Source organism: Hydractinia symbiolongicarpus, chromosome 13 (genome assembly GCF_029227915.1).
Source record: "Hydractinia symbiolongicarpus strain clone_291-10 chromosome 13, HSymV2.1, whole genome shotgun sequence".
In the NCBI taxonomy this organism is placed as follows: Eukaryota; Metazoa; Cnidaria; class Hydrozoa; order Anthoathecata; family Hydractiniidae; genus Hydractinia; species Hydractinia symbiolongicarpus.
The window spans coordinates 27,239,767-27,247,905 of record NC_079887.1 but is presented as its reverse complement, the minus strand read 5'-3'; the positions used below and the strand labels follow the sequence as shown (position 1 = coordinate 27,247,905).

The 8,139-nt window shown below is 35.8% G+C and overlaps 1 long non-coding RNA gene across 1 annotated transcript; it reads right to left on the bottom strand.

The window, feature by feature from the left end:
• Positions 1–3,558: 3,558 nt before the first annotated feature.
• Positions 3,559–7,820, bottom strand: LOC130624053 (uncharacterized). The gene is made up of 2 exons (XR_008981174.1): positions 5,245–7,820; positions 3,559–3,690 (listed from the first exon to the last, which is right to left on the bottom strand). It is a non-coding gene; the product is annotated as an uncharacterized LOC130624053 (long non-coding RNA).
• Between the last annotated feature and the right edge of the window lie 319 nt (positions 7,821–8,139).

The following is an 8,139-nucleotide window of genomic DNA, read 5'->3' as shown; positions in this document are numbered from 1 at the left end:
TTGTATACTTTTGACTTACGGGCCGAGTCCGGGATTAACGGGAAATCGCGGATTTTCGTTTGCCGGCAATTAAACTTTTTTTATTCAGCGTCCCATCAAATATGAAAATATTTTTGAAAACTACAAGTCTCATGCGTTTAGTGGTAAAAAAATAATATAAAAAATCGTTCGGGAAATGAGTTTACTCCCTGGGTACTTTCTTTGTATACTTTTGACTATACGGGCCAAGCCCGGGATTTACGGGAAATCGCGGGTTTTCGTTTGCCTGCGATTAAACTTCTTTTATTCAGCGTCTCATCAAAAATGAAAACACTTTTGAAAACTACAAGTCTCATGCGTTTTAGTGGTGAAAAAAAAATTTAAAAAATCGTTCGGGAAATGAGTTTACTCCCTCGGTACTTTCTTTGTATACATTCGACTATACGGGCCAAGCCCGGGATTTACGGGAAAACGCGGGATTTCGTTTGCCGGCGATTAAACATCTTTTATTAAGCGTCTCATCAAAAATGAAAACATTTTTGAAAACTACAAGTCTCATGCGTTTTAGTGTGAAAAAATAATTTAAAAAATCGTTCGGGAAATGAATTTACTCCCTGGGTACTTTCTTTGTATACTTTTGACTATACGGGCCGAGTCCGGGATTTACGGGAAATCGCGGATTTTCGTTTGCCGGCAATTAAACTTCTTTTATTTAGCGTCCCATCAAATATGAAAATATTTTTGAAAACTACAAGTCTCATGCGTTTAGTGGTAAAAAAATAGTATAAAAAATCGTTCGGGAAATGAGTTTACTCCCTGGGTACTTTCTTTGTATACTTTTGACTATACGGGCCAAGCCCGGGATTTACGGGAAATCGCGGGTTTTTGTTTGCCAGCGATTAAACTTCTTTTATTCAGCGTCTCATCAAAAACGAAAACATTTTTAAAAACTACAAGTCTTATGCGTTTTAGTGGTGAAAAAATAATTTAAAAAATCGTTCTGGAAATGAGTTTACTACCTGGGTACTTTCTTTGTATACTTTTGACTATACGGGCCGAGTCCGGGATTTAGGGAAATCGCAGGTTTTCGTTTGCCGGCGATTAAACTGCTTTTATTCAGCGTCTCATCAAAAATGAAAACATTTTTGAAAACTACAAGTCTCATGCGTTTTAGTGGTGAAAAAATAATTTAAAAAATCGTTCGGGAAATGAGTTTACTCCCTGGGTACTTTCTTTGTATACTTTTGACTATACGGGCCAAGCCGGGATTTACGGGAAATCGCGGGTTTTCGTTTGCCGGCGATTAAACTTCTTTTATTCAGCGTCTTATCAAAAATGAAAACATTTTTAAAAACTACAAGTCTTATGCGTTTTAGTGGTGAAAAAATAATTTAAAAAATCGTTCTGGAAATGAGTTTACTCCCTGGGTACTTTCTTTGTATACTTTTGACTATACGGGCCGAGTCCGGGATTTACGGGAAATGGCGGATTTTCGTTTGCCGGCAATTAAACTTCTTTTATTCAGCGTCCCATCAAATATGAAAATATTTTTGAAAACTACAAGTCTTATGCGTTTAGTGGTAAAAAAATAATATAAAAAATCGTTCGGGAAATGAGTTTACTCCCTGGGTACTTTCTTTGTATACTTTTGACTATACGGGCCAAGCCCGGGATTTACGGGAAATCGCGGGTTTTCGTTTGCCGGCGATTAAACTTCTTTTATTCAGCGTCTCATCAAAAGTGAAAACACTTTTAAAAACTACAAGTCTTATGCGTTTTAGTGGTGAAAAAATAATTTAAAAAATCGTTCTGGAAATGAGTTTACTACCTGGGTAATTTCTTTGTATACTTTTGACTATACGGGCCGAGTCCGGGATTTAGGGAAATCGCAGGTTTTCGTTTGCCGGCGATTAAACTGCTTTTATTCAGCGTCTCATCAAAAATGAAAACATTTTTGAAAACTACAAGTCTCATGCGTTTTAGTGGTGAAAAAATAATTTAAAAAATCGTTCGGGAAATGAGTTTACTCCCTGGGTGCTTTCTTTGTATACTTTTGACTATACGGGCCAAGCCGGGATTTACGGGAAATCGCGGGTTTTTGTTTGCCGGCGATTAAACTTCTTTTATTCAGCGTCTCATGAAAAATGAAAACATTTTTAAAAACTACAAGTCTTATGCGTTTTAGTGGTGAAAAAATAATTTAAAAAATCGTTCTGGAAATGAGTTTACTCCCTGGGTACTTTCTTTGTATACTTTTGACTATACAGGCCGAGTCCGGGATTTAGGGAAATCGCAGGTTTTCGTTTGCCGGCGATTAAACTGCTTTTATTCAGCGTCTCATCAAAAATGAAAACATTTTTGAAAACTACAAGTCTCATGCGTTTTAGTGGTGAAAAAATAATTTAAAAAATCGTTCGGGAAATGAGTTTACTCTCAGGGTACTTTCTTTGTATTCATTCGACTATACGGGCCGAGTCCGGATTTAGGGAAATCGCAGGTTTTCGTTTGCCGGCGATTAAACTGCTTTTATTCAGCGTCTCATCAAAAATGAAAACATTTTTGATAACTACAAGTCTCCTGCGTTTTAGTGGTGAAAAAATAATTTCAAAAATCGTTCGGGAAATGAGTTTACTCCCTGGGTACTTTCTTTGTATACTTTTGACTATACGGGCCGAGTCCAGGATTTACGGAAAATCGCGGATTTTCGTTTGCCGGCAATTAAACTTCTTTTATTCAGCGTCCCATCAAATATGAAAATATTTTTGAAAACTACAAGTCTCATGCGTTTAGTGGTAAAAAAATAATATAAAAAATCGTTTGGGAAATGAGTTTACTCCCTGGGTACTTTCTTTGTATACTTTTGACTATACGGGCCAAGCCCGGGATTTACGGGAAATCGCGGGTTTTCGTTTGCCGGCGATTATACTTCTTTTATTCAGCGTCTCATCAAAAGTGAAAACACTTTTAAAAACTACAAGTCTTATGCGTTTTAGTGGTGAAAAAACTAGAAATTAAAAAAAAGGTTGCGAAGCATTTCGCAAGTTGCAAGCAAAATTAAACTATCCAATACTTTGTCCCTAGCGCTTCTTGTTTAATTGGCGCTAACATCTTCCGAAATACATCAAAATTGAATATCATATAGAAGAACCCTGGGGACGAGGTAGGAAAATGAACGCTCTGCGGAACAATTCGTTGCTCAAAAACAGTTTTTTTGCGAATAGACTGCGCGAGTATTTGATGTGCGTGGGATATTCTTTTCAAAATGTGCGAGAAAATTAGATTACGCGAAACTAACAAAAACGAATAACGCGTGTTAAAATTTTGTACCGCCTTTTCCCACAGAATGGTAAAAGTAAAGAGCGCAATACAAAATTACACTTTTAGCAGTATTCCGAAAGATATGTGATACATCGAGTTGTACTACCCGCAGAAGTTGGTCCTAACGTTAACGATTTCGTAAATGACCTCACAACAAAACAGTATTTTTTTCACGTAAAAATACCGGCAGTAGAAGCCACAGAATCTGCTGGAACGAATTTCGAAAACTCATGGGAAACAATTAAAACAAAAACAAACAAATCAAAACAGTTTTTTAACTTTATCAAGATTTATTAAATAGCTTCAAATTTGGGCAGAAAAACAATAACGGATTCGCCTTCTTTTCACCACACGCATTAGAAGATTACATCACTCACTCCCATTGTACACAATCTAAAAAAAAAAGAAAACATTTTCATATAGTGAAGCTTCCAGTGCCTTTAAGGGATGGCCAAGTCAATGGAATTGAAAGCACTGTTTTTCATCTTATAAATAATTAAGGCTAATTCGGAAAAGTATAAAAGAAAAAAACTCAACAATTTGGCAACTTTACTAATTTTATACGCAAAGTTCCAACCATACCAACAGTTTCCAAATCTGACAAAATAATTTTAGAAGTGTTTATTTTTTTCAGAATTTGATTGATGCAAGGCCAAGGGAAATTAAATAAGTTTATTGTCCTAGACCCATTTAAAAACATATGCTTCTCATCATTCGGTTTTTTTCAACCAACATTAATGTAATCATCCAGAGGAAATTATAATGTCTCTTGTGTGTGTTTTAGAAGCTGAGTACACAAATACACAAATATTACAAGTGCTGAACTTTGGCAATCATATTTTGCAATCAGACCATTTTAAAAACTATGCTGAACCATGTCAATTATTAAATTCAGCACTAATAGAAAAGCACCTTGGATAGGATTCTTTGTTGGGCGAATAAAATGACTGACAAATGGTTTATCGTGAATGAAATAGTAATTTTTACACAAATAATTTAAAAAATAATGAACTTTGTTATGTGGGTTGTTCTCAAACACACGTGGGCGGTGGACAAAAAACTGTGATGTAATTTCTCTTGGTCTATTATTCATGAGAATATTCTAAAATAAGAGGGTGTCAATAAGCTGCAAACAGCCACATATATAAGGGAGAGTTCGGGCAACTTTTCCAATTAAATTAGTGATTGTCTTCCAAAACCGCCCGCACTTTCCCGAACTTGCCAGAAGCATTTTCAAAATTCAATTCCTTGTAACATACCTTGTGGACGATAGTTGGAAAAAGATGCTTTAAGAGAAAGAAGTTAATAAAAATTAAAAGTTATTTATCAAGTAAATTTTATCAAAAACCATCAAAAACAGTTCTTTTAAGAACTTTACTACCACATAGTTTACTTTATGGTCTATGCAGGTTTTTTCGGGTGAATACTTCAATTTTTTTGCAAAACGCTAAACTTGCCCAAAAACGCCTGCACGTTATACGGCGTATGCAGCTTATCAGCACCCTTGTTCTAAAATTAAAAGCAGTTTTGAAGATGCCCACGCCGTTTAGAGGACGTGGTGCGGCTTGGGCATCCTTGAAGTTCTGTTTAATGACAGTTTTAATGTTTTAATGTCGTTTTAAACCTTGTTCTCAGGGAGGGTGTACGGAAAACTAATTCCTATTGACAATTACATTGCTGTTGGTTTGATAGCAAAAGTGGATATTTTTTTAATTACTGAAACAGGTTACTTATATAATAAATAAAAAATGATAAAAAACGGTTGGTCAGCTCACTCTAGCGCCCAGAGCTATTTGTTTTGTCTGCGCCCTAGCTACAGGTTTTCCTATATCTGGCTATCAGTTAGGTAGTAATACAGCTTCTCCATATGTATTCTACAAATTACTTTCAATTCTTTTATACAAAACTGAGCTCTAGCTAGCTACCTTTCGTGTGATTAAGCCTTACCTTGATTTGGATAAAACCAATTAAAATTGATAATATTGTATTCTTACATCCTCTTAGAAACAATAAAATAAAACACAGCTCGGCGCGTTTTAATTGTACAAATTACTTCAATTTTTCTTTAGGAATGGGTACCTTACACAGGAGCTTTCCAATCCAACTAAAATCTCCAGAAAAAGCACAGCAACAAAAAAGCTTAAAATACACAAGTAAAGTCGATTAAAAACAGGACTAGCAATAAATTTTTTCGAAAGAAGAAAACCGTTTTAATACTATTATGTTTCATTAAAATACAACTATAATAGTATAAGAAGCAAAATTGCAAAGTAATTAATTAATTATTTATACAATAATTAGCTATAATACAAAGAAATAAGGCATATTTTGGGTCTGTAAAATATACGTGTCTAAAATGCCGACTACCGTTTCTTGTTCACGGCATATTTCTCTTTGTGTGTTCAAGTTCGGCGGACGTATAATCCGGACCAAAAGACGGGGGGGGGTCAAAATCCGGGGGTGGGGGGGTACGAGCCGTACTTATTGCATTTTTTACTAAACTTATACTTTAACCCCTCGGTCCAAACTTATTTGTTTTATTAGAAAAAAAAATACCCTAGCTTTATGTGCAAAAATATCAGTCCTATTTCTTTACGCTGATTTTATATGATTTTTTTTCTATCGAAATTTTGAGAATCTCAATAATTCTCTTGGTATACCTCGCGTGTAGCAAACGTGCTCCACAATTTCGCTTCGCTCGCTTCGCTCGCAAAGCTCAATTGCATCGCAATAATTTAAAAAATCGTTCTGGAAATGAGTTTAATACCTGGGTACTTTCTTTGTATACTTTTGACTATACGGGCCGAGTCCGGGATTTAGGGAAATCGCAGGTTTTCGTTTGTCGGCGATTAAACTGCTTTTATTCAGCGTCTCATCAAAAATGAAAACATTTTTGAAAACTACAAGTCTCATGCGTTTTAGTGGTGAAAAAATAATTTAAAAAATCGTTCGGGAAATGAGTTTACTCCCTGGGTACTTTCTTTGTATACTTTTGACTATACGGGCCGAGTCCGGGATTTAGGGAAATCGCAGGTTTTCGTTTGCCGGCGATTAAACTGCTTTTATTCAGCGTCTCATCAAAAATGAAAACATTTTTGAAAACTACAAGTCTCATGCGTTTTAGTGGTGAAAAAATAATTTAAAAAATCGTTCGGGAAATGAGTTTACTCTCAGGGTACTTTCTTTGTATACATTCGACTATACGGGCCGAGTCCGGGATTTAGGGAAATCGCAGGTTTTCGTTTGCCGGCGATTAAACTGCTTTTATTCAGCGTCTCATCAAAAATGAAAACATTTTTGACAACTACAAGTCTCCTGCGTTTTAGTGGTGAAAAAATAATTTCAAAAATCGTTCGGGAAATGAGTTTACTCCCTGGGTACTTTCTTTGTATACTTTTGACTATACGGGCCGAGTCCGGGATTTACGGAAAATCGCGGATTTTCGTTTGCCGGCAATTAAACTTCTTTTATTCAGCGTCCCATCAAATATGAAAATATTTTTGAAAACTACAAGTCTCATGCGTTTAGTGGTAAAAAAATAATATAAAAAATCGTTCGGGAAATGAGTTTACTCCCTGTGTACCTTCTTTGTATACTTTTGACTATACGGGCCAAGCCCGGGATTTACGGGAAATCGCGGGTTTTCGTTTGCCGGCGATTATACTTCTTTTATTCAGCGTCTCATCAAAAGTGAAAATATTTTTAAAAACTACAAGTCTTATGCGTTTTAGTGGTGAAAAAATAATTTAAAAAATCGTTCTGGAAATGAGTTTACTCTCAGGGTACTTTCTTTGTATACATTCGACTATACGTGCCAAGCCCGGGATTTACGGGAAATCGCGGGTTTTCGTTTGCCGGCGATTAAACTGCTTTTATGCAGCGTCTCATCAAAAATGAAAACATTCTTGAAAACTACAAGTCTCATGCGTTTTAGTGGTGAAATAATAATTTAAAAAATCGTTTGGGAAATGGGTTTACTCCCTGGGTACTTTCTTTGTATACTTTTGACTATACGGCCGAGTCCAGGATTTACGGGAAATCGCAGGTTTTCGTTTGCCGGCAATTAAACTTCTTTTATTCAGCGTTTCATCAAAAATGAAAACATTTTTAAAAACTACAAGTCTCATGCGTTTTAGTGGTGAAAAAATAATTTAAAAAATCGTTCGGGAAATGAGTTTACACCCTGGGTACTTTCTTTGTATACTTTTGACTATACGGGCCAAGCCGGTATTTACGGGAAATCGGGGGTTTTCGTTTGCCGGCGATTAAACTTCTTTTATTCAGCGTCTCATCAAAAATTAAAACATTTTTAAAAACTACAAGTCTGATGCGTTTTAGTGGTGAAAAAATAATTTAAAAAATCGTTCTGGAAATGAGTTTACTCACAGGATACTTTCTTTGTATACATTCGACTATACGGGCCAAGCCCGGGAATTACGGGAAATCGCGGGTTTTCGTTTTCCGGCGATTAAACCTCTTTCATTGAGCGTCTCATCAAAAATAAAAACATTTTTGAAAACTACAAGTCTCATGCGTTTTAGTGGTGAAAAAAAAATTTGAAAAATTGTTCGGGAAATGGGTTTACTCCCTGGGTACTTTCTTTGTATACTTTTGACTATACGGGCCGAGTCCGGGATTTACGGAAAATCGCGGATTTTCGTTTGCCGGCAATTAAACTTCTTTTATTCAGCGTTTCATCAAAAATGAAAACATTTTTAAAAACTACAAGTCTCATGCGTTTTAGTGGTGAAAAAATAATTTAAAAAATCGTTCGGGAAATGAGTTTACACCCTGGGTACTTTCTTTGTATACTTTTGACTATACGGGCCAAGCCGGTATTTA